The following is a 25,688-nucleotide window of genomic DNA, read 5'->3' on the forward strand; positions in this document are numbered from 1 at the left end:
ACTGTGCTTACCTGGACAGCAAGATATGGTGTGCTTGAGTTTAAGAGGGAGAAGCAGGTGCCTGGAGAGAGTGGATGTATCAGGAGTTTATTTAAATATAGTTTATCCTGGACAAACACACCTGTAGGGTACTGTCTGTCTCAAGCTTTGTGAATTCAGAATCTGAGCTAGGAGGTTTGAATCCGTGTAACCTCCAGAGGTTTACAGAGAACATTTAAACAGAGTCTGAAAGCCAACCTGGGAGGAACTATGACTTAACACCTGTTTGGCTTAGGCCTCATAGAAATAGCCTTCTAAGTTGAAGCAAAACTCTTCCAGGATGCCTCATACCTCAAGTTAATCTGTTTCAGTTGGAACATGGGAAAGTGTAGTGAAGAGATTTTAGTAGTCACTGTCAGGAAAAAGATTGAGTAAGGGTAATATTTGAAAAAAAAAATTTGCTGTTAGAGTAAGGGTAATATTTGAAAAAAAAATTGGTGTTAGAGCTACCATCTCCCTAGAGTAAGCAATATATCATTATTAATCAGCATGAGAAGCCATGAGAAGAAGGTTGAATGAGTCACTAACTTTTTTTTGATTTTGGCCGTGCTGCGGCTTGTGGGATCTTACTTCCCCAACCAGGGATCGAACCCGGGCCCCTGGCAGTGGAAGCTCAGAGTCCTAACCACTGGATCACCAGGAAATTCCCCGAGTCATTAGCTTTGACCCACTTGGAAATGAGCTGGTGAATTGTTCAAGGCCTAAGTGGAGGCTGAAAGAACCAAGTATGATAAACTTTGGCAGACAAATTTATGTAATGGGCTAAGTATTAGAAGAGGCAAGGTTGGGCACACTAATATAAGTATCTCTTTCCTGTGCCTTTTTTTTTGGCCACGCCATGCAGCACACGGGATCTTAGTTCCCTGACCAGGGATTGAACCTGTGCCCCCGCAGTGTAAGTGTGGAGTCTTAACCACTGAACTGCCAGGGAAGTCCCTCCTGTGCCCTTTTTGTGTTTCTTGTTGTATAATAAAATTCGTGACTATATTAGTTTGGAGATTGTTGAGTAGCACATTAGGGTGTGACTTGAATTTGAGTCAGGCTGACTTTGGCAATTTGGAATCTTGGTAGCTTGAGTAGCCTCAGTCTTGCAGGCATTTGAGCACAGTTAGGGAAAATAAAGGTACTGTGATTCTTTTTCCCCTAGGGAATATTCATATCAATAAGATGGCTTCCAGAGGCCTGTATTTTGATGACTTAACTTGGTCATTTCTTTTTACTGGGGCTTTCTCCAAATGATCTGAACCTTCTTCATTTGACACTTCTAAACCAAGAAGTTCTTCTAAACATTTGTTTGTCCTCAGGACTATAAAATGAAGACTTTCTTGAGAAGAAGCAGTTCTGTGTAGTCTGGCTTCTTATTGGTCCAGCTCTCCCTTTTTCTCTCCCTGGTGCTCAAACACGCTTAGCCGTTAGAACTAGTCTCCTGGCACATTTTCCACTACTTGTATCTGAAAGGAAGTTGTGAAAAAAAGGGCTTTTTTTTGGCTGTGCTGTGCAGCTTGTGGGATCTTAGTTCCCCAATCAGGGATTGAACCTGCACCCTTGGCAGTGAAAGTACAGAGTCCTAACCAGTGGACCGTCAGGGAAGTCCCAAAAAGGGCATTTCTTAATAGCTCGGCTCTCAAAATCAGAAGCAAAGAACCTAATTTCTAGTAGAGTTTGGGGGACAGGGTAACAGTGAGGTGTGTGGTGGGTGTCATTGTTGCTGGTATTGCTGTCATTGACATTGTCCTCTTTAGCACAGCCACCTCTCGAGGCCTGAAATTTCTCTCTGGGTATGTGCTCAACTTGCCATGACAGCAGTTAGATGAGTTAAAAGAGGGAAAGCCAGCTGCTGCTTTGTTTTTAACAAGGAAGCAGGCAGAGTCCCTTTCTTCTTTTCCACCCACTCAAACTCAGGGCAAGTGCCAAGAGGGTTTCAGAAGAAGCCAGGTGTTTGAAATTCAGTGTGCAGTTTTGATTAGGAGAGATAGTATAGAGTTATTTGTCTTAGCTTTACCTTCTCTAACCACCTCTCTATGCTCATAGATGCTCAGTTGGTCACCCCAGTTTCTAAAATGATATTGGATATGTTTATGGAAAGGGTGAGTGCATTTGTCTTTGTTTCTTTACTTTGGTCTTTGGAAGTCTGAAGGACTTAGATGGACAAGCACTCCTGGCTGCCTGTTGGCTGGCTTCTCAGTGCATGCCTCTTCTGGAACACCAGCCTTCTGTTACCACTGTTACCACTGTAGTTTGAGTTGTGAAGGGCTGCCACATGTGCACATATCACAACTGACCTTTCCTTGTTCCACGCTTGTTGAGCAATTACTTGCCCGTTTGTAGAACTCACATTATTGCTTTGGGTTTCTGGCCCAATGTGAAGTGGGGCCGTCCAGGAAGTGGACTGATAGACTGTACATCAGAGGGCAATAAATTGGCATTTGATTTGGTGGAAAGGCAGGGCCAGATGTAGTGTGGGAGCAAAGGTTTTTCTGCAGTCAGCCATGTAGCTTGCTTCCAGGTGTCCTGGAAAGCAGCTTGGGAACTGGAGGCTAAGGGTAGTTGGGGACATTAATTGGTGAGGAAGAGGATCAAAAGGACTTTAATGTTATCTGTGATGGACCCTGAATTGGGAAAGATCATCTAAAAGTAGAGGGACAAAATGAAATTTTCCTGACACTAGTAGGAATTTTTCAACTGATTATTCTTCCTTTTCAAGTAAAGCGAGTTATTAATTGGCAGAAAAATATAAAACTTGGGAGGCTCTTGACAAAGGGTTGCAGAATAAGAAAGCCTCATTCCATGTGAGCTTTTTCATGAAGGTTCATTCTTCTCTTTGGGCCACAGGTTAAAGAAAACTGCCTCCATACTGGTAATAAAGTGAGAGCTAAGATAATACTATTTTAAAAATATTTATTTATTTAGGCTGCTCCTGGTCTTAGTTGCAGCATGCGGACTCTTAGTTGTGGCATGAGGACTTCTTAGTTGTGACATGCGAACTCCTAGTTGTGGCATGCATGCAGGATCTAGTTCCCCAACCAGGGATCGAATGCTGGCCCCCTGCACTGGGAGCACGGCATCTTACCCCCTGGACCACCAAGGAAGTCCCAGAGAGCTAAGATAATATGATGACTACCCTACTGTGGGCTAGAGTGGTATCTTCAGACTACAAGTTGCATTCTATTAATGAACTGTAATATCATTTTAAAGGGTTGCACAGCATTTTTTCCTCAAATTTTAGTATGAAAAATTTCAAACACAGCAAAATTGAAATAATACAACAGTGACCACCTACATCTCACACTTGAGTCAAAATTTTTTTTTTTTTTTTTTTTTTTTTTGCGGTACGCGGGCCTCTCACTGCTGTGGCCTCTCCCGTTGCGGAGCACAGGCTCTGGACGCGCAGGCTCAGCGGCCATGGCTCACGGGCCCAGCAGCTCCGTGGCATGTGGGATCTTCCCAGACCAGGGCACGAACCCGTGTCCCCTGCATCGGCAGGCAGACTCTCAACCACTGAGCCACCAGGGAAGCTCTTGAGTCAAAATTATTAATATTTAGCCATAATTTGCTTTATCAATATATATGTGTGTATATTTTTCATACACCATTTGAAAATAAGTTGCAGATGTGTTGATATTTCAGCATGCATCCTAAATAAGGACATTCTCCTACATAATCATAGTACCATTGTCACACCTAAGAAACTTAACAGTAATTTACCAATATTAGCTAATATCTAGTCCATGTATTAAAATTTCCTTTTTGTTCCCAAACTGCCTTTTATAGCTATAGCTGGTTTTACAAACCAAAATCCAAGCAGAATTCTCATTTCATTAGGTAGTTATATCTCTTTAGACTTTAAAAATCTAATACAGTTTTCTCCACCCTATTGTTTTTTTTCTTGGCATTGACTTTTTGAAGAGACCAGGCCATTTATCTTTAGAATGTTCTATATTCTGGGTTTGTCTGTGTCCTTATGGTGTTATTTAACTTGTGACTCTATCTCATATATTTCCATTCTAGAAGTTAGGATTAAAAGCTTAATTTGATTCAGGTTAAACATTTTTGGCAAGAGTATTTCATAGATGTTACTGTGTACTTCATATTCTATCACCACAGGAGGCACATACTGTCACATGTTGTCCCACCGTTGGTGGTGTTAAATTTGATTACTTGCTTCTGGTGGTGACTGCCATATCTCCTCACTGTAAAATAAATTTATTTTTCTCTTTGCAATTGGTAGATAATCTGTGAAGTGGTAATTTGGCACCTTGTGAATATCCTGTCTCTAATATCCTTTTACCTAATGATCACCCACTGGTGAATTTTTGCCAGAATCACTTATTTCACTGGGGGGAGGGGGTTTGCAGAATGATGATTTTCTAATTCTGTCATTCTTTCTACATTATTAGCTGGCAGTGTCTAGAATAGCTTTCCTTCACAAACTGGAGGATGAACCACAGTTTCTCCTGAAAAGGCAAGGAAAATGCTTAATTCTTTCCCTTAAATCGCCAATTTTCAGGTAAGGAGTTTGTGTAATAATGACAACTGACGGTGGCAAGTAAGTTTTCCCCCTTTTGGGGGGCCTGTGAATTTTTATTTATTCAATGTTTACAGTTAATTTCATTTATGATTATTTTTGGTGCTCAAGTAATTCCAAATTTGATCAGTGAGAGCCCCTTCAAACTAGTTCCTTTGATATGACCGCTTTGAGCACTTCCTTGCTTTCTGGTACAAGCTGTGGTCATTAAAAGGAATAGAATAGAAAGTATCAGTGCATCACACATAATAAGGATAAATATTGTTTGGGGAAACTTTTGTTTTCAGTTAGAGACGTGTATGTTCTGGGTTACAGTGCAAACTGTATTTCTTTCTGTAGGTCATGGTAAAAAAAAAACTTTGAAAGCCCTGGTAAAGAGAGCCTTATCTTATCTATCTGTTCATTCCTTTATTTACTTAAAGATCTCTTTTCTCTCCCCAGCTTTATTGAGATATAATTGACATATAACATTATGTAAGTTTAAGGTGTACAGCATGATGATTTGAATCACATATATTTTGCAAAATGATTACCACAATAATGTTAGTTAACACATCCATCACCTCACATAATTACAGTTTGTGTGTGTGTGTGTTAAGAACATTTAAGATCTATTCTCATAGCAACTTTCAAGTATATAATACATTATTTTTAACTGTAGTCACCATGCTGTATATTAGATCCTCAGAACTTATTCATCTTATAACTAGAAGTTTATACCCTTTGACCAACGTCTCCCCATTCCCTACAACACCCAGCCCCTTGGCAACCACAATTCTACTTTCTGTTTATATGAATTTGGTTTTTTCAGATTTCACACGTAAATGAGATTATACATTATTTATCTTCCTCTGTCTGATGTATTCAATTAGCATAAGGTCCTCAGGGTTCATCTATGTTGTTACAAATGACAGGATTTCCTTTTTTTTGTTTATGGCTGAAGCAGTTCTATTTATATGGTCGTTTCTCTCTGGATGAATCAGCTTTTGCAAGGCAGAGGTTAATTTGAGACCATTTGAATCATAACAGTCCTAGAGAATGTTATGATTTCCCCCAAGGAGATAATGATTGTGGATGTAATCGTGACTAACTAGTCACTTTGCACCTTGTACCTTATCTGTTTTATGTGATGTTAAGCTGATTGTTCAGGAAAGGGGGATAGCACATTGTGTTAGACATGGCCTGACTTGGCCATCCTTTTAGTTCTTTTTTTTTTTTTTTTTTTAAACCTTTTAGTTCTTTTGGTGGGTCAAGGAGGGAGTAATTTGTGCTGGAAAGACTCCAGAACAGCATCTTTTCCAGGAACTTTGCTCTTGGCAGAAATTCATTTATCTACTAAGTCAACAAGTATTTCTCGAGCACATAATGTGTGCCAGACACTGAATTAGGTATTAAGAACCTAGTTTTCAAGGAGACCAACACAGTTCCTGTCCTCATAAAGTATATGGTCTAGTGGGCTGTTGATTTGAGAAGCTCTGGAATTTGAGTGGACAGCTGGGCACTGGTTTGAAGTCTTCCCAGCTTCCACATGTGACCTCAGGAAATTGTTGTATGCCCTGGTGTGCTGAAAGAGGTTCTAGGGTGGTCAGAAGAACAGCACTTGTGTTTGTCTGCATTATCTATCCCACCCCCACTCTCTCCTCTCGCCTTGGCTACTTGGCAGTAACCATGTGCATGGCAGCTTCATTAGCTGCTTTAGGGCTTTGAATGTCTTGGCTCGATTAGTCCATTTATATTCATCTTTGATTAATCAGTCTGCATCTCAGAGCTGAACTGACTAAAATTGTACCACAGGATAAGATATCAATGGCTGGGGACATCCCTGGTGGTGCAGTGGTTAAGAATCCACCTGCCAATGCAGGGGACATGGGTTCGAGCCCTGGTCCGGGAAGATCCCACATGCTACGGAGCAGCTAAGCCCTTGCACCACAACTACTGAGCCTGCGCTCTAGAGCCCATGGGCCACAACTACTGAGCCTGAGTGCCGCAACTACTGAGCCCCCGCATGCCATAACTACTGAAGCCCAAGTGCTTAGAGCCCGTGCTCCGCAACAAGAGAACCACTGCCATGAGAAGCCCGCGCACTGCAATGAAGAGTAACCCCAGCTCACCGCAACTAGAGAAAGCCTGTGTGCAGCAATGAACCCAACACAGCCAAAAATAAATAATAAATAAATAAACTTATTAAAAAAAAATCAATGGCTAATTGTCTTCTCTAATAAAAGTCAGCTTCTAGGGCTTCCCTGGTGGCACAGTGGTTGAGAGTCCGCCTGCCGATACAGGGGACACGGGTTCGTGCCCCGGTCTGGGAAGATCCCACATGCCGCAGAGTGGCTAGGCCCGTGAGCCATGGCCGCTGAGCCTGTGCGTCCGGAGCCTGTGCTCTGCAACGGGAGAGGCCACAGCGGTGAGAGGCCCGCGTACCGCAAAAAAAAAAAAAAAAAAAATCAGCTTCTAATAAAATTCAGCTCTCAGGCTTGGGGCTTCTAACACAATTGTTAGGATTCTACGGTCTTGGGGCACAAAACGAAGATATTAATAGCTATTTAGCTAAGGTGCCGAAAGAATGAGGGGAATTCCCTGGCGGTCCAGTGGTTAGGACTCTGCTTTCACTGCTGAGGGCCCAGGTCGGGGAACCAAGATCCCTCAAGCTTTGTGGCGTGGCCAAAAAAATAAAATAAAAATTCATAACTTAATTGGGCTAACACTGTAAAAAAATAAATAAAAGAATGAGGGGCTTTCCTGGTGGCGCAGTGGTGAAGAATCCGCCTGCCAATGCAAGGGGACATGGGTTCGAACCCTGGTCCGGGAAGATCCCACATGCCACAGAGCAACTAAGCCTGTGCGCCACAACTACTGAGCCCGCGAGCGTAGAGCCCATTCTCCGCAACAAGAGAAGCCACTGCAATGAGAAGCCTGCGCACCACAACGAAGAGTAGCCCCCACTCACCGCAACTAGAGAAAGCCCGGGCTCAGCAATGAAGACCCAGCACAACCAAAAATAAATAAAGAATGAGCAAAGTCCTTTTCTATAGCTCGAATCGGACAATCCCATTTCAAAAATAACATGAACATTTTTTAGTAGCAGCCCATTGTCTTTAGCCCAGCGGCCTCATATGAGGAAAAAGTATCAAAACCCATGTGACTTTGGATAGGATTTAGCTTCAAATTAATAGAACATACCATCATATATTTATCTTGTGAATCCCAGAGAAAAGCACCCTTATTTAGAAGTAACCCTTAAGAAACTTGGGTCCTTAGAGAGAATGCCCTTTAGAAATGTCCTTTTTCCTTAGGAAAAAAAAATGTATTCCTAGGATTTTCAAGGGTGGAAAGAGATAGTAAGGCAGTGAAGCAGTTAAACAGTGGTTAAGGGCTTCTCTGGTGGCACAGTGGTTAAGAATCCGCCTGCCAGTGCAGGGGACACAGGTTTGAGCCCTGGTCCGGGAAGATCCCACATGCTGTGGAGCACTTAATCCTGTGAGCCACAACTACTGAGTCTGCACTTTAGAGCCCATGAGCCACAACTAGTGAGCCCTCATGCCACACCTGCTGAAGCCTTCACGCTCTAGAACCCATGCTCCGCAGCAAGAGAAGCCGCCGCAATGAGAAGCCCGCACACCACAATGAGAGTAGCCCCCGCTCGCTGCAGCTAGAGAAAGCCCGTGTGCAGCAACAAAGACCCAACACAGCCAAAAAAGAAAAAAGAAGGTTGGAGTGGCTGTTGGAGTATAAATGTATTCCACAAAAAGACCTGTGACCTATCATTTGCTTGATAGCTTATTATGTTTTTTTAAAATTTATTTAATTTATTTATTTTTGGCTGCATTAGGTCTTCGTTGCTCTGCGCGGGCTTTCCCTAGCTGCGGTGAGTGGAGGTTACTCTTCGTTGCGGTGCACGGGCTTCTCATTGCGGTGGCTTCTCTTGTTGTGGAGAACGGGCTCTAGGCTCGCAGGCTGAGTAATTGTGGCTTGTGGGTTCTAGAGCGCAGGCTCAGTAGTTGTGGCACACGAGCTTAGTTGCTCCGCGGCATGTGGGATCTTCCCGGACCAGGGCTCGAACCCGTGCCCCCTGCATTGGCAGGCGGATTCTTAACCACTGAGCCACCAGGGAAACCCGCTTATTATGTTTGAAGTGCAGTTCTTTCTCCTTTACCTTTTTTCTGGGATGAGTGTACATCCAAGGTACATCGTTAATACCTACTATAGCCAAATACTTTTTGTGACCAGAGCCCAGTGACTGGCAGAGGATCCTGGTTCCCTCTGGCCCAGGAAGAGAAGTTTTCTTTTGGTTCAGCCCACCTGGAAAGAAGCATTGTGGGGAAAGTAGTCAAGGGAAGTGGATTTCTGTTGCCAGAATCCAAATATGGCTCATTAATCCTCCCAAGTGAGCCCAAGATTAGCATCTTAATCAGTCTCGTTTCAGAGGTTTTAAAGACTTATTCTGTTCTCTAGGTTCTTTATAAAGAAGGAAATGAGCAGTGGCTGCATTTGGTAGAACTCTTTGGTATTTAGAGAATGGGAGCTGTTGCCAGGATGCTAAGTGGTCCTAGGTAGGCTACAGTCTCGAGAGTCAGCAAAACTGGGTTGTGTGCATGCAGTAACAGAAGTCAGAGAGCGGGAAATATTTATGTTGGTAATAGTTTTCCTCTGAAAGCTCCAAAGGGAAGGGAAAAGTTGGCTTGCTTCCCTACCATAGATGGTTGTATTGTTATCTAGAATATGAGTCCAGCCCCATTTCCTCCTTACCTAATTGGTGTCAGGACATTTAATCAGGTCAACTGATGGTGAATTCTTTCGAATTTTTATTTTGAAATAATTTCAAACTTACAGAAACGTTGCAAGGATAATACAGAGATCTCCTATATACCCTTCTGCTACTTGTTTTATTATTCTCTTTCTGTACACACACACATACATATGTATATAAACTTTATTCTAAACCATTTGAGAGTAGATTATATATATCACGACCTTTTATCCCTTAATACTTCAGTGTATGTTTCCTAAGAACGAGGATATTCTCTTACATAATCTTTAGTACAGTTATCAAATTCAAGAAATTTAGCATTGATACAGTACTATTCATATACCAATTCTGTCAAGTGTCCCAATAATAAACTTTTTAGTTTTTTCCCTTCAGTCAGGGATCACATATTGCATTTAGTTGTCATGTTTCTTTAGTCTCCTTTAATCTGAAACAGTTCTTCAGCCTTTCTTGGTCTTTTATGATATTGAAATTTTTTATGAATACCAGCCAGTTTTTTTTCTTTCTTTCTTTTCCTTTCTTTCTTTCTCTCTTTCTTTCTCTCTCTCCCTCCTTCCCTCCCTCTCTTTTTCTCTTTCTCTTTCTTTCTTTCTTTCTTTCGAGAATGTTCCTCATTTGGGTTAGTCTGGTGTTTTCGTCATGATGATTCAGGTTATATGTATCTGGCATGAATCTATACAATCACTACTGATAACAGTGTCCTTCTCAGGATATGATATGTGGAGGTGCCCCTCATTTGTGATATTAATTTTGATCATTTCATCAAGATGTTACTTTGTTTCTCCACTGGATAGATACTATTAGCCCCTTGGAACTCATAAGGAGTCTGTGGGGAGACACATTAAGACCTTGTTTTGCTCTTCATTAAACTTTTCCCCCCATGATTTATCATACATTGATGATTTTTGCCTGAACCATTTTCAGATTGCAGTGACAGAAAATTTTGAGTGGTTGCTTAAAATACCTGCTCTTAAAGGACTTGTTCTTAGGTATGGAAAGAAAATGTGAATTTTCTTCTTAGCTTGCTTGTGTTTCTTCCTTTCTAAGAAATACAGTCACATGTCCTGAAGGTCTGTATTTCTTTATGGCTTCGGTGATGCTGTTTTTTAAAAATATCCAGTAACTTGAGGAATTCCCTGGCAGTCTAGTGGTTAGGACTCTGCGCTGTCATGGCCAAGGGCCCGGGTTAGATTCCTGGTCAGGGAACTAAAATCCCATAAGCTGTGTGGCACAGCCAAAAAAAAAAAAAAAAAAAAAAAAAAAAATCCAGTAACTTAAAAGAGTTTTGAAAATTGGGAAAAGGTTTATTTCAATGAGGCTTGACTGAGGGTTTGGTGATTTCCTAGAATACGGCAACATAACCCAGTGGAATTTGTTCTCCACTCAACCAACAGCATAAATGTTTCTCCTCTAAGCCAGACTGGAAACAGCCATGTGAAGCTGATTCCCTTCTCTTTTTTTCTTTCCCCCTTTTAATAAGTGGGATAGCAATATGAATGAAACATATTTCAACTTTTCTCAAATCTGTTTTAAAAGCCTGGTTGGGCTCATTAAGAACTTCTACTTCAGCTTTTTAAAATGAATAAAGTTTTGAAATGCCCATCAGGAGCTTTAAGAGAGAACAATGGTTTGAGAAAAGTACTCCCCATTCTTATTTACTATCACCCTTTTCTCTCCTTCGCTTTTTTTTTTCTCTACATTTTTCCTTTTGCTTCTACTTTCCTTTTATTCCTTTGAAGGATCTGATCAATATGCGTGAATGAGCTTCCCTAAGAAAAGAAAAGGCAGAGAGAGAAAGACGTATTGCTCTTGAGTCTCAGGTCCTTTGGTGTTACTACAGTGAAGAGTAGGCTGATGATATGACATTACTACTGAAAGCCTTACTAGCTATCAGTTATGTTTTGTGGAGGAAACCTTGCCCATGATAAATTTAAAAAGAGAGATAAAAGTAGGGAAAGAAAATAAATGGAACTAGAGAGGCAGAAAGTAAGGAAGAATGAACAGAAAGGAGGAGAAGAAAAGAACTTGGAGGGAAGGACCAAGAATACAGGGCTGCTAAATAGGAAACTGGGAATTAGCTCTAACATTTACCTTTACCTAGTCTACTGTTTGGGCTTTCCCCCTTCAGTAGAGTGGGTTGCAAGGTAGGATGAGGTTGGGTTGAATGAAATGGTCCCATCTTTGACTCCTTGGATCCATCCACTCAGAACTGAAGGGCTTACCCTGTAATAGGGTGACTTGATAGCCTGATCCTAGTAGGTTGGGGTGGAAGAGTCTATTAAGTGATGCCTTTTGGAGAGCTAGCATTAACAGTTATTTTTAACCTTCCATTTCAATCCCTTCATTCTTTAGGCTCCTCCACTGGCTACTGTGAGAGCAGTCAAAATTAGCAACTATACAAAATGAAGTACGTCTTGTCTCCCCAGTCACTTCCAAAATAAACAGGGAGTAATACTGTCCGTATTTTGTCTCACTTTACTCTGAAGGCTACCAATAGAGGAAGCATGGATTAGTGTGTAGTGATTTCTAGGCTCTGCCCTCTGGACAGATTCCCCTCTGAGTGTTGTGGCTGAGTGACAGGACCATGTGGCAGGAGTGCAGCTGGAAGTATATCATCGGCAGATTTGGGTTGGGTAAATATAGCAGGAGCAGGATGTCAGTGTGGGAGATGGATTGTTCTGGGAAAGGAAGTGTTGTCTTTCGTCTGAGAAACAATTTCCTGCACTTCTGGGACTCTTGCTTTCTTCTTTTTTTTTTTTTCAGGGCAGAACAGGAGTTGGCAGGAGTTGGGTACACTTGCTGTATTCTATCTCTGGGTGTCTGTCTGTTCCTATATTTGAAGTTGGGAATAGAAATTAGATCTGTTTGAGCAGTTAGGAAATGGACCCATTAAACAGCCATACCCTTGCCTTACAGTTCACTTTTTGTAGTCTTAAATTAAAGCACATACCTGGATAGAGCCTCTTTTTAAAAAGTAACCGTTTTTTTTTAGTAAAACAGACAAGTTGAAAGACAAATATAATTATACAACGAAAATCAACTCTATTGAAAGTCAGACATGAGGCACCAGCTGGCAGGAAACAGCTGGGATGTTTCTGGGGGCTAGACTCTTCCACACCGGAACTTAACTCTTTAAGCTACCTCCGTTATCTGAGCTGCTTAAGATGGCTGCCCACCTACCAACAATCTCTATGAAAGACTAAATCTACTAAGTTATATGATATTTTACAATTGACTAGAACTTTACAGTTTGTGAAATGCTTTTGCATATTTTTAAAACTTTTTTTTTTTTGGCTGCGTTGGGTCTTCATTGCTGCGTGCGGGCCTTCTCTAGTTGCAGCGAGCGGGAGCTACTCTTCGTTGTGGTGCACAGGCTTCTCATTGTGGTGGCTTCTCTTATTGCAGAGCACGGGCTCTAGGTGCACGGGCTTCAGTAGTTGCAGCACGCGGGCTCAGTAGTTGTGGCATGTGGGCTCTAGGGCGCAAGGGCTCAGTAGTTGTGGCTCACAGGCTCTAGAGCGCAGGCTCAGTACTTGTGACTCGTGGGCTCTAGAGCACAGGCTCAGTAGTTGTGGCACATGCGCTTAGTTGACCCATGGCATGTGGGATCTTCCCAGACCAGGGATCGAACCTGTGTCCCCTGCATTGGCAGGCAGATTCTTAACCACTGTGCCACCAGGGAAGTATCTAAAACTTTTTTAAAAGCCTTTTTATTTTAGAATAGATTTAGATCTATGGAAAAGTTGTAAAGAAGTTCCCATATACCCTACACCAAATTTCCCCTGTTATTAACCTCTCACATTAGTATGGTACATTTGTCACAATTAATGAACCAGTACTAATATATTAACTGAAGTCCGTACTTCATTCAAGTTTCCTTGGTTTTAACCTAATGGTCTTTTTCTGTTCCAGGATCTCATCCAGGATGCCACGTTACATTTAGTTGTCATGTTTCCTTAGGCTCCTCTTGACTGTGATAGTCTGCATATATTTTCTTTCATTTACATCTCATAACAACCCACAAAATAGACTGAGCCTTTATTAGTATCCTCCTTTTACAGGTAAAATTCAGGCTCCAGAAAGATTAAGTAACATGTTCAAGGTTACGCAGTTAGTAAAAGCTTCTATTAAAATGTGATTATGATTTGAAAAAGACAATGACCTAACTATTTATTTGCTTTTTATGTGGATGAAGGCAGAACTATAGCTAACTTTCAGGTGGGCCATTTGTAAAAGAGGATCAAGAGACAGAGGTGAATAAGTATTACTTGTTTCTGGACCTTTCTGTCTTACCTGGATGCAAATTAACATTATTATTTTAATCACAACTCCATGGGAAATGCCCTTTTTCTTTGTGATTCTGCTATGTCTATCAAAGGAGCTGATTCCAGAGAATCCTGGACTGCCTGATGAGTCGACCTTGTTCTCTAGCAGCAGGCTTGCTGCTCGCTGGTCCCTGTTGTTAGACATCCAAGTTCAATAGGAAGGTTCACTGAAAGCATGGCATACACACTAACAGAGCCAGGCTGTTTCTGGTAGTGTGTGGAAGTAACTTTCTGGGAATAAAGCACATGAATTTTTTAGTTCCAGGGTCTAATTGAGCACGCTGAAGTTCTGGCTTGGGGTTAGGAGAGTCACAGAACTGTAGTGCTGAGAGGTGGTAGAAAAATTAAAAGTTCACCAAGACGTGGCAATTACTGGCTCTGAATGCCTTACTCAGCGGGATAAGGTTGGGGGGGCAGGGAGAGGAGGTAAAGTGTAGTAGTTACTGATGATACTAGATACTATTAAAAGATCATATCATGGTGATAGAAACTATGGGGGTACAAACCATTAGCTCTTAAGGGAGCGAATAGCACCCCTTGCCTAGGGAAGTAGTCATAGGATTGTACCTGTGTATTAAAGGGCAATTTTTTGTTTGTTTGTTTTACCACATTTTCTTTATTAAAAAAATTTTTTTACATCTTTATTGGATTATAATTGCTTTACAATGTTGTGTTAGTTTCCACTGTACAACAAAGTGAATCAGCTATATGTATATATCTGTCCCCTCCCTCTTGAGCCTCCCTCCCACCCTCCCCATCTCACCCCTCTAGGTTGTCACAAAGCACCGAGCTGATCTCCCTGTGCTATACAGCAGCTTCCCACTAGCTGTTTTACACATGGTAGTGTATATCTGTCAGTGCTACTGTCTCAATTCGTCCTAGCCTCCCCTTACCTGCCGTGTCCACAAGTCCGTTCCCTACATCTGCGTCTCTGTTCCTGCCCTGCCACTAGGTTCATTAGTACCATTTTTCTAGATTCCATATATATGCATTAATATACGGTATTTGTTTTTCTCTTTCTGACTTACTTAACTCTGTATGATAGACTCTAGGTCCATCCACCTCACTACAAATGACTCAGTTTCATTTCTTTTTATGGCCGAGTAATATTACATTGTATATATGTACCACATCTTCTTTATCCATTTGTCTGTCAGTGGACACTTAGGTTGCTTCCGTGTCCTGGCTATTGTAAATAGTGCTGCAATGTACATTGGGGTACGTGTAACTTTTTGAATTATGGTTTTCTCAGGGTATATGCCCAGTAGTGGGAGTGCTGGGTCATATGGTAGTTCTATTTTTAGTTTTTTAAGGAACCTCCATACTGTTCTCCATAGTGGCTGTACCAATTTACATTCCCACCAACAGTGCAAGAGGGTTCCCTTTTCTCCACATCTCTCCAGCATTTATTGTTAGCTTTTTTGATAATGGCCATTCTGACTGGTGTGAGGTGATACCTCATTTTGGTTTTGATTTGCATTTCTCTAATGATAGTGGTGTTGAGCATCTTTTCATGTGTTTGTTGGCCACCTGTATGTCTTCTTTGGAGAAATGTCTTCTTAGGTCTTCTGCCCATCTTTGGATTGGGTTGTTTGTTTTTTTGATATTGAGCTGCATGAGCTGCTTGTATATTTTGGAGATGAAGGTCAACTTTTAAAGTTCTCCAAATTAAGCTGACAGGGTAAGCAGTTTATTGATGCCATTAACAACCACTTTCATTTTTTAAAATTTTATTTATTTATTTATTTATTTATTGGCTGCGCTGGGTCTTTGTTGCTGCACACGGGCTTTCTCCAGTTGCGGCAAGCTGGGGCCACTCTGCGTTGCGGTGCGCGGGCTTCACATTACAGTGGCTTCTCTTGTTGCGGAGCATGGGTTCTAGGCGTGCGGGCTTCAGCAGTTGTGGCTCGCGGGCTCTAGAGCGCAGGCTCAATAGTTGTGGCACACGGGCTTAGTTGCTCCGCAGCGTGTGGGATCTTCCCAGACCCGGGCTCCAACCTGTGTCTCCTGCATTGGCAGGTGGATTCTTAACCACTGCGCCACCAGGGAAGCCCAACAACCACTTTTATTAAAGCAGTTTTTTTTGTTGTTGTTGTTGTTTTGGGCCACGCTGCACAGCTTGTGGGATCTTAGTTCCCCAACCAGGGATTGAACCTGGGCCCTGGCAGTGAGAGTGCTGAGTCCTAACCACTGTACCACCAGGGAATTCCAAAATCAGGTTTTTTTTTTTTTTTTTAATTAATGAGAAATGGGATACTTCTCAGTTTGTGCTTTTATGATGTATAGCTGTGAGCCTAGAGGCTGGTTTAGTACCCCTTTGTAGTGACTATTGCTCTTTGGTTATTAGCTCTGATTTTTTTTCTCCAAAAGGAAGCTATGAAAATAGCAATGAATAAAACAATGAGGAAGGACTTCGGGAAGTTTGTGTATATTGTGTGTCTTCATGGCATCATGGATGGAGTAGGTTGGGGACAAAGTAGATGTTATAAACCACCAATTTTAGGAGTCTTTAAGGACATGGGTGACTTAAGGCCTTGTGCCAAGAGGGTGGGAGGTTATCGATAGGAGCAAAGATTACAACAGGTATTAAACATTACAGGATGGACCTCATACTCTGAAAATGCTTTTGCTTTACCAATTTGAATGAGAAAATGTGAAAGACAGAGTGACAATATGAAAAATGACTGTTCAAGCTAGAAAATTCTGTCTATTGGTGACATTTAAACTGTCATTAGGTAGGGGAAAAGTCTTGTTCAGAATGCAAGACAGGAAACAATGAAGTACCTGTGTCTCCAGAGAACTCAGCATTGAACTGTGATGGAGGAAGGGGAAATTCCTTACTGTGGTCTTGCATAGTGTGAAATCCTCATGAGGTCTCAGCAGATGTAGAGTCTCTAAGGATTTGTGGCTGGCTGAAGAAGCTTGGATTCAGTGAGTCTCCAGTGGGGAGTGCAAGACAGAGATGGCTCACCAACATTTCTGCTTCAGAACAATAAGTTTTGGTGAGTGGAAAGCTACCAGTTGTACTTTACTTTTGCAAGAATCCAAAATGGTCCCTTTGTACTATGGCCTGAGCTGACTGCTTGTCTCTACAAAAGCTACACAGGAGATACCACAGGCCCTAACTGGAACTTGATTATGGTTTCCCAGAAGGGAAGCTCATATCCTGTTAAAACACTGTAGAAAAATTAAGTAGAACTAGTGATAAGAGAATCATTACTTTTGGGACTTCCCTGGTAGCACCGTGGTTAAGAATCTGCCTGCCAGTGCAGGGGATGTGGGTTCGATCCCTGGTCTGGGAAGATCCCACATGTGGTGGAGCAGCTAAAGCTGAATAGTGCTGTGAATAGTGCTGTTAGGAATATGTGTGTACATGTATTTGAGTACCTGTTTTCATTCTTTTGAATTATATACCCAGGAGTGGAATTACTGGCTCATGTGGTAACTCTATGTTTAACTTTTTGAGGAAATGTCAAACTGTTTTTCACAGCAGCTGAATCATTTTACAGTCCCAGCAGCACTGTATGAGGGTTCCAGTTTCTCCACATCCTCACCAGCACCAGGTAAAACTCCTTCCAGTACTTATGGATCTCCTGGCATGCTTCCCTGAAGTCGCTGGAAGGCTCTTCTGGTCAAATGAAGTATTGAGGTTCTACATTTTGTGCTAAAGAATTACTTTCTTCTAAAATCTGTAGGAGATAGTGATCACAGCTGATGTGGGTTGCCTAGACAGGGTTGAAATCTGACTTGCCAAAAAGAGAGTGTCATGTCAGTTACTCTTTGGGTCTTGACAGTAGATGGTAGTATTTCTGGTTTCATATGCCATCAGAATCCTGCACCAGGCAATGGGCTGGGTCTTGCTGACTATACAGGAGGCTCAGTTTGCTTGCAGATTGCCAGCTTACTTTCCTGCTTGCTGAATAACCTTCTGGAGACAGAGTTAGCTCTAATTCCGTCTAATGAGTGACTGGTTCTTTTTAAGGTGCTACATAAATTGATTTCAGTTGTTATTCCATTACTACTTATATGGACATTAATACTCTAAATGTTCCCATTTCTTTTCTATCTGGCAGGATGTCTTCTGCATCAAATTATTGAGTTCCTAAATGCCTTTTTCTTACCTTTTTTAAGCCATCAATTTCTACTTCTTATGTCTATATATTTTGTGATTCATATAATAATAGTCACTATGGTTAATGTTTTAGTGTGTCTTATCTAAATTTTTCTGTTGTGGAAGTTACTTTCTTCTTTTGAAAGGAGAAAATTGATGCTGGGAACTAGGAAGCTTGACCTAGTTCTTTTGCTTTTCTCTATAAGTCCAGCTTTTCTTTTCTTTTTTTTTTTTGTAGCACTGCTTTCTCCAGTTTATGTGTTGGGTGGTAGATTTTTCTAACTTTCAGAAAAATTATTTTTTCTAGTGTAATGTGTTTGCTGTGTTTTAAATCTCAATAAATCAGAATACATTTCAGTGTTTATTGCTTCCATCGGTTGCTTTTTTTTTTTTTTAAATGAGTTTGGACCAGTTTTCAAAGCAAACAGAAAATTGTAGTCTCTAACCTCCCTCCCTCCCCTCCCCCACCTGCCACTCTGGTGTTAGGTTTACAAATGCATCCTAACCATTTGATCAAAGTCATGCTTTGAATAAGGCTTTATAGTCAGGTATGGTTGAATGACAGGTATGTCTGGATTTGGTCTTGAGAGATTTGGGGATGGTTTTTTACCCTCCCTCTTCCAGTAATGTACTGTGGTCTGTAATAGGTTGAGTTGTAACATTCATTAAACCACTCCTCACATTCCCTGTTTTCAAAGCTTATCAGGATGACTTTGATTTAGTTATTTGGAACCAAAAAGGCATTTGTGGAGCCTGATCTGGAGTTGTGGAGCAGTAATATATCAGAGATCAGACTTAGGTCCCAGTGGTATTATTCTTCGGGATTTACTTGCCTGGAAGTACACACAGGAGCCAAACGGTATGTATGGAAAGCTTTGCTGGAATGCAAATTGGACACATTTTGTTGGGACCAGTAGGGGATTTTCACTGCTTTATAATTTTTCAAAGGTTTGTTATACATCAGACAGTCACTGCCTCTTCTTTAAATCTTTAAATCCCCCCTCTTTTTCCTGTTTTAAAGGTCAGATTTTTTTTGACAACTGTGTGCAGGAACAAGATTTGCTAAATCCCTTCATTTTTATTCATACAAATATCGGCATTCAGTGAGCATCAGTTATCCCAGCATTTAGCGGTAAGGAAAACTCAGGGAGAATCTTATGAATCTCAACTTAGTACCAGGCATATATCTCTGGGGATAAGTTTGCTGCCTCAATTTTAACTTTGACTCCTCTATATGGGATGACACCCTCACAGTGGCTTGTACGTGAAACCTACCCTTCATTAACTCCGTGTCTATGGCTGTAGGATAGATAATATGACTAGTGGGAAGAAACTGTGTTGGACTCTTCTGATGGGGCCTCTTTGTGACAATCCTTAGATTAATGTTGGAAAAGAAGGACAATTCATTCTCTCCAATGGAGTCCCATTTTTAGCCTTATTTAGCTTTTAATAGTGTCTTGGGCAGCACACCACTTTTAATTTGATGATGATTCTTTTTCTCACTCAGTAGATGGAATCATGATATTATTACAATATGGTACAGTTCCCCATCAAACTTGTTTAGTTTGATGTTATGTTATCATGTTATCTATTGCTATGTAGCAAATTACCCTGAAACTTAAGCAGCTTAAATTTTTTTTATTTCACAATAGTTTCTGAGGGTCAGGACTTTGGGAGCCGCTTAGCTAGTGGTTCTGGCTTAGGATCTCTCAAGATGATCAGCCAGAGCTGCAGTCATTTGAAGGTTTGGCTGGGCTGGAGGATCCATATCGAAGCTTACTCATGTGGTTATTGGTAAGGTGCCCCAGTTTCTCGCAGGCTGTTGTCCAGAGGCCTCAGTTTCTCACAATGTGGCCCTTTCCGTAGGATGGCTAGCAACATGGCAGCTGGCTTACCCCTAAGCAAATGATCCGAGAGAGAGCAGAAGCCACACTAATGTTTCTTACCTAGTCTCAGAACTTCTGTCATATAATATTGATCACCCAGACCAACCCTGACATGATCTGGGAGAGGATTGCACAAAAGTATGTAATCATTGTCATTGGGGGTCATCTTGGAGGCTAGCTACACAAGAATTTAATTGGAAAATTTCAGAAGTTTACTTGGACTTAAATACTAATTTTTTTCCCCCTGAAAAATTGTGTTCTTCCTACTCAGCCCTCTCTTTCTGTCTTTTCTCAAACTTTCCTGTCTCTAAATTATCCAGGGTGTATATGGCAAATATATATGTGGAATATATGTGCTTCAGCATGTGAATCTTTCTCTCCCATTACCATCTCAGCCTTAAGCATTAATAAAAACCCTCTCTTTTTCTAAAGCAAACCGGTAAGCATGATCCATCCCTCTCCTGCTGCTTCCTTCCTCTCTTCCCTCTGTCTTCTCTCTTTTCTTTTTTTTTTTTTTTTGCGGTACGCGGGCCTCTCACTGTTGTGGCCTCTCCTGTTGTGGAGCACAGGCTCCGGATGCGCAGGCCCAGCGGCCATGGCTCACGGTCCCAGCCGCTCCGCAGCATGTGGGATCTTCCTGGACCGGGGCACAAACCCGTGTCCCCTGCATTGGCAGGTGGACTCTCAACCACTGTGCTACCAGGGAAGCCCTGTCTTCTCTCTTTCTTTTAAGAGAAACATCTGTGGCAACTGGTCCAAGGAGCCCTCTCCTCATGAGAGCCCCTCAGTTGTATTCAGGTAATCCTTTGTGCTTCCTCAACCCATTTACCACTGATCCTGTAAAATTTGTTGCATATAGACTGGAGTGACCAGAGTTATGGGACCACTGTGGATCTTCTAGACTGAGATACATAATGATGTGAGCTCTTCTTAGAATCTATCCAGAACTCTGAAATGGAGATAAAGGCCTTGCACGTGGGAGATATTTAAAAACTAAATTACTCGTCTTTTACTTGATGGGTTCATCTGGTCCTTCGTATAGTAGTCAGAAAAGAGCCTGAAGAGTGATTTGCTATTCTTCACCTTTCTAGGACAAGCAGATCTATAGTCACAGTGATGAAGAATGCACAGGCTGATCTTGAAGCTAACCAGCGATACTGTCCTGCCTGTTTGATGACCATGCAAGCCATGCTGTTACATTGACATTTTCCCCAACCTTGGTAGAGTTTCCTGCACCAAACACTATACCTGATAACAGATAACCTCTGTTGTGAAATTGAACTTGTTCAGCTCTTGGCGGGGGTGGGTGTGTGTGTAAAATGGAGAATTAGCTTACTTTCTCAAAAATTCCAGAGCATCTTTGGCTTCCTAGGAACAGCCTGAAGCTGTGAATGAATCTGGCCTCATATTCCTGTTGCTGTTGACTGGCCTAGTAGAAAATTCATACCTGGGAAAATGTACTGGATGCTTTTTTTGACGTAGGGTATATAGAACCAGAGAGGATCCAAAATTGTGTTTTAACTCTATGGAAGATCATAAACAAAAGTAACAAAGCAGGCAAACAAGAACAAAAAACGTTTTCACCTTAAAATCACTCTATACCTAACTCTCTGACCTTCTCTAATCCTTATTATATACACATAATTTAAATTGTTTAATCAATATGCCATATTATTTTTGTTCCTTTTATTCATTTAGCATAATTTAATATAGAAGTTTCCATGCATTCACCTATGTATCATTTTTAATGTTACTGTAAAAATACATTGAATTACGATGTCATAGGTTAACTATTCTTTTAAAATTTTTAATTTGTTGTATGTAGTGCAACTTTAATCATCTTTGTACTGATAAAATTGTTTTCCTTTCTAATTATCTTTGTGAAATAATAGTCCCATTAGTAGAATGACTGAATTTTATGGCTGTGCTATCCTATTTTGAGTTTTCTCACTTCTTTTTATTTTTGCTAATTTAGTTGACAGATGATACCTTTATAATTTGTTTCACATTTCTTTAATTACTAGCATTTTCTCAAGTGTTTTACTGTTAGAAGTTTTTCCTATGTGAATTATCTATTCTTATGTCTTGGCCACTTATTTGACAGAAATTGGTTAGTATCCATTTGGATTTGTATCACCTCCTTTTATATCTGGATAATGCTTTTTTATCTTTTCATATTTATTTCCAGTGTCTTTTTTTCCCCAATTATTGTGGGCTATTTGAAACCTAGGTTGGTAGTGGTATTTTTGATCCTTACAGAGAGGTTCTTGGCCATCAACTAATTTATTTGCATTTGAAGTGTAGAAATGAGAGGTCCTGTGAGAGCCTTTGACTCAGAGTGTGCATGGGAGCCTCCCTGTGTGGAGAGCAGGCAATCCAAGGAGTAAGGAGGGGAGGTGAGGACAAGGCTGACAACAGACCTATAAATAACCTAAGGTTTAACTTTGTGCTTTGAAATAGGAATTAGGTGACTTTTATTGTCTTCTCCAAGTTATTTACTGTTTGGCCATGAAGAGGAGGCATTAGGATTTTTGAAGAAAATGTTACTGTTTTCACCTCTTAGAAAAATAAGAAGTGCTGATACTGTTCAGCTCTGCCTTGTTTTCTTGTTTCTCTTAGAGTGAGATGACTAAGTGAAAAGTGTGGGTTTGGGGATTTGTTTGACTAGACATCATATCCAGCTTCCAAAGAAAGTGGAATTCTAAACAGTGAAAGGCCCTGTATCTCTTTGCCATGGCACCATGCTGAGGACAGATTGACCATGTGAAAGGGGAGCTGGTAACCCAGCATGTGTCATTCTCCACACCACTGAGCAAGGTCCTTTTTTACCTCTATTATAGACTGCCGTGCCCAATCATTCTCACTGGTCTCTACAGATAGTTAAAGGCCCAGACTCTTAGAACCTTTTCTAAGGTCTAGTTCCTAGCATTCTCTCTGGGCCCTCATTTTTTTCTCTAAAATTAGAAAAGTGGATCGAACGATCTCTGATATCTGTAAAGTACTCAGCTTCTTTAGGTCCATTGTCCTCTCATACAAGGTTGGAAATACTTTCAGAGGGATCCTATTCTATATGAATGTCATTACCCTTTATTTGTAATGAAAATTTTGATGTTGGAATATCACAGAGTGTAATTTTAAAAAGAAAGTACACATAATCTTTGCTTCCATGTATTTTGAGGTAGTCTCACTTTACAGTTTCCCTTTGTCTTTCCATTGTCCAGTTGGGTTGCTTTGCAGGTGAACTGCTTCAGATTGTTATATAATTGCATAACAGCCATTTAGTTCCAAATGAATGATGCTGAGATTTTTGTATCTCTTAAAATTTTCAATAATTCTTGAAAATGAATATTGCTTGAGTGTCCTATTTTGATTTAAAACTTTACTCATATTAAATATGTTACATTTTATATATTAATATATATGAAGATAATAAATATATCTCAATTAAGACTCACAACAATCCTGTGAGGTAGGCATGAGGATGTGGAATAGTAATCCCCAATACCAATTCTTCTCCATCATGTGCTACTCCCAGGAGGCAACTCCTTTCATCTCTTTTAGCAGATTCTTATGGAGTATACGTCAACATTTCTAAGTAACAAGCTTAGGGACTTCCCTGGTGGTCCAGTGGTTAAGACTCTGCGCTCCCAGTGCAGGGGGCCTGGATTTGATCTCTGGTCAGGGAACTAGATCCCGCATGCTGCAACTAAGACCCGGCTCAGCCAAATAAATAAATAAATATTACAAAAAACAAGCTTATATTGCTACTTCTTGGTTTTTTCAGTTTTAAGCATGAAGTTCCACTCATTTGTTTTATGTCTCTGCTAATGTTTAATGGTCTAATGGTCTCTTCCAGAGACCCAAACTCAAAAAACTTCAAGGGCCTAGCAGGTAACTTAAATGAGTATGAGAATAGGGAGCATTGTGGACTGTAGCAAACTGAAAGTTTACCCCATCTAAAGAAGTTCAGTTCTGTTTTTACTGCACATAACAAACAGTTATGATATATGAGTCTTACTTGGGTTCTGATTCATACAAACAAACGTAACAGAAGTTTATGAGGATTATAGAAATTGAATAGTTGCAAATTGAACACTAAAACTTTGATACTAAAGCAGTATTGCTCTTTTAGATGTGATGATAATGATATTATGGTTATGATCAAGATGAATGAAACTATATGATGTACAGGATTTGCTTCAAGATAATAGGGGAGGCGGAAGGGATAATGAAAAAAGATTAGCCCTGAGGTGCTAATTATTGAGGCTAGATTTGGAGTACATGGGAGTTCATTACACTAGTCTGTTTACTTTTACATAATTTTGAAATTTTTCATAATAAATGTTAAAGAAATTTTATGGTTCAGAACCTGGTCCCCTTAGCAGAGGAGTAATAGAATAGGGAGGAAAGGAATCCAGAATAGACTAGAAAAAAGGCAGTTCTTTTAGCTATACTGTCACCAGGCCCTTAACAGTATATTCAGTCAAATAACTGTTTGTTATTGTAAATGTTCATTTGTCTAGTCTATTCTTTTTTAAAAAAAATTTATTCATTTTTGGCTGCATTGGGTCGTCGTTGCTGCGTGCGGGCTTTCTCTAGTGGCGAGCGGGGGCTACTCTTCGTTGCAGTGTGCAGGCTTCTCACTGCGGTGGCTTCTCTTGTTGCAGAGCACGGGCTCTAGGCGCGTGGGCTTCAGTAGTTGTGGCACATGGGCTCAGTAGTTGCGGCTCGCGGGCTCTAGAGCACAGGCTCAGTAGTTGTAGCACACGGGCTTAGTTGCTTCACGGCATGTGGGATCTTCCCGGACCAGGGCTCGAACCCGTGTCCCCTGCATTGGCAGGTGGATTCTTAACCACTTCGCCACCAGGGAAGCCCCTAGTCTGTTCTTTTAAATATTTATTGTATAATTAGTTAAATATTTAGTTGTATTCTTAAGTAGTAGATGATAACATGTGATTTCAAAATGTGGTTTCAGTTATGCTTATTAAATTCATTCATTGCTATAAAAAATAAAACTTGTAGCACACACCAAACAAAACATATTTATGGACCAGCCCAAATGTTTTACCTGGCCTTCAGTTTGTGATTCCTCATTTTGCTCCAGCCTTCTCATTTTACAGAAGAAGAAACTAAAGCACAGAGCAGTTGTGATTTGACCAAGGTCACACAGCTTATTAGTGGGGAAAGCTAGAACTTGGGTCTCCTGATTCTATATCCATTGTTTCTTATGAGAAAATTGCCCCATTGATTTATATAAGAAAAAAGGGTGTGGTTTTGCCTGGCAGTTTTCTTCTGTGTGTGTTTTGTTTTGTTTTAACCTTAACTATTTGTTTTTAGAACACTGGCTAGAGATTTGACTTCTCTCTTTTTGTAAGGTGTTAGGGATAAGAGAAGAGATTCAGCCTGAAAGTCTGGTGGAAATCCAGGCCTAGTGATGGTTCTGTTTCTTAGGATGATAAGAAATTGCAGAGCTTAGGCAAGTTATAAGCATAAAACTTTAGTTGAGGCAGGACTGGAAAAATGAACCCCTTGGTTCTGTTTGATCCTCAAGTGAGATTTTGTTCCCACTAAAAACGACTTCTGTGTGTACTTAAAAAAAATTTTTTTTAACTATTTTAACTATTTTCTCCAAGTCCAAAGCACTAAGCTAGCAGAATAGATGTACAGACTTGCCATGTGGGGAATGTGTTGCTAAGTAACTGTGACAGAGCCTTGGTAAGACGCTTTGCTATGGAGCTGTTACTAGGTTTTTGCTCCCAGGACAAATTGTGAAATAAGGATTTGGAGAGTTTAATTTTATATATGTTTTATTTTCATGCTTAATTTAAAAGCCTAAAAACCTGGGCTGACTTTCAGAGTTATTGCTATACTGGCAAAGAATCACATAGTAAACATCAGTTGAGGGAAGATTTATAGAAAGCACCAGAAGAAAGTAGAATGGCTCTTGTAGGTAGATTCTAGTAGTCTTTCCACCATTACAGGTTATTCACCTCTTTTTTTACTGTCCTTTCCTATGCCTGTTTATTTATATATT

At 40.7% G+C, this 25,688-nt stretch overlaps 1 protein-coding gene across 18 annotated transcripts in view; it reads left to right on the forward strand.

Moving 5' to 3' along the window:
• Positions 1 to 25,688, forward strand: part of GBF1 (golgi brefeldin A resistant guanine nucleotide exchange factor 1) — a 122,183-nt gene that overhangs the window by 22,433 nt on the left and 74,062 nt on the right. Inside the window, exon 2 of one of the 18 annotated variants that reach the window (XM_049696817.1) lies at positions 20,746 to 20,874. The exons of the other annotated variants lie outside the window; for them this stretch is intronic. The gene's annotated coding sequence lies outside the window, so the exon portion shown is untranslated. The remainder of the gene's footprint in view (positions 1 to 20,745; positions 20,875 to 25,688) is intronic. 18 annotated transcript variants of the gene reach the window in all.

The sequence above is a fragment of the Orcinus orca genome, chromosome 14, assembly GCF_937001465.1.
Source record: "Orcinus orca chromosome 14, mOrcOrc1.1, whole genome shotgun sequence".
NCBI classification, from domain to species: Eukaryota; Metazoa; Chordata; class Mammalia; order Artiodactyla; family Delphinidae; genus Orcinus; species Orcinus orca.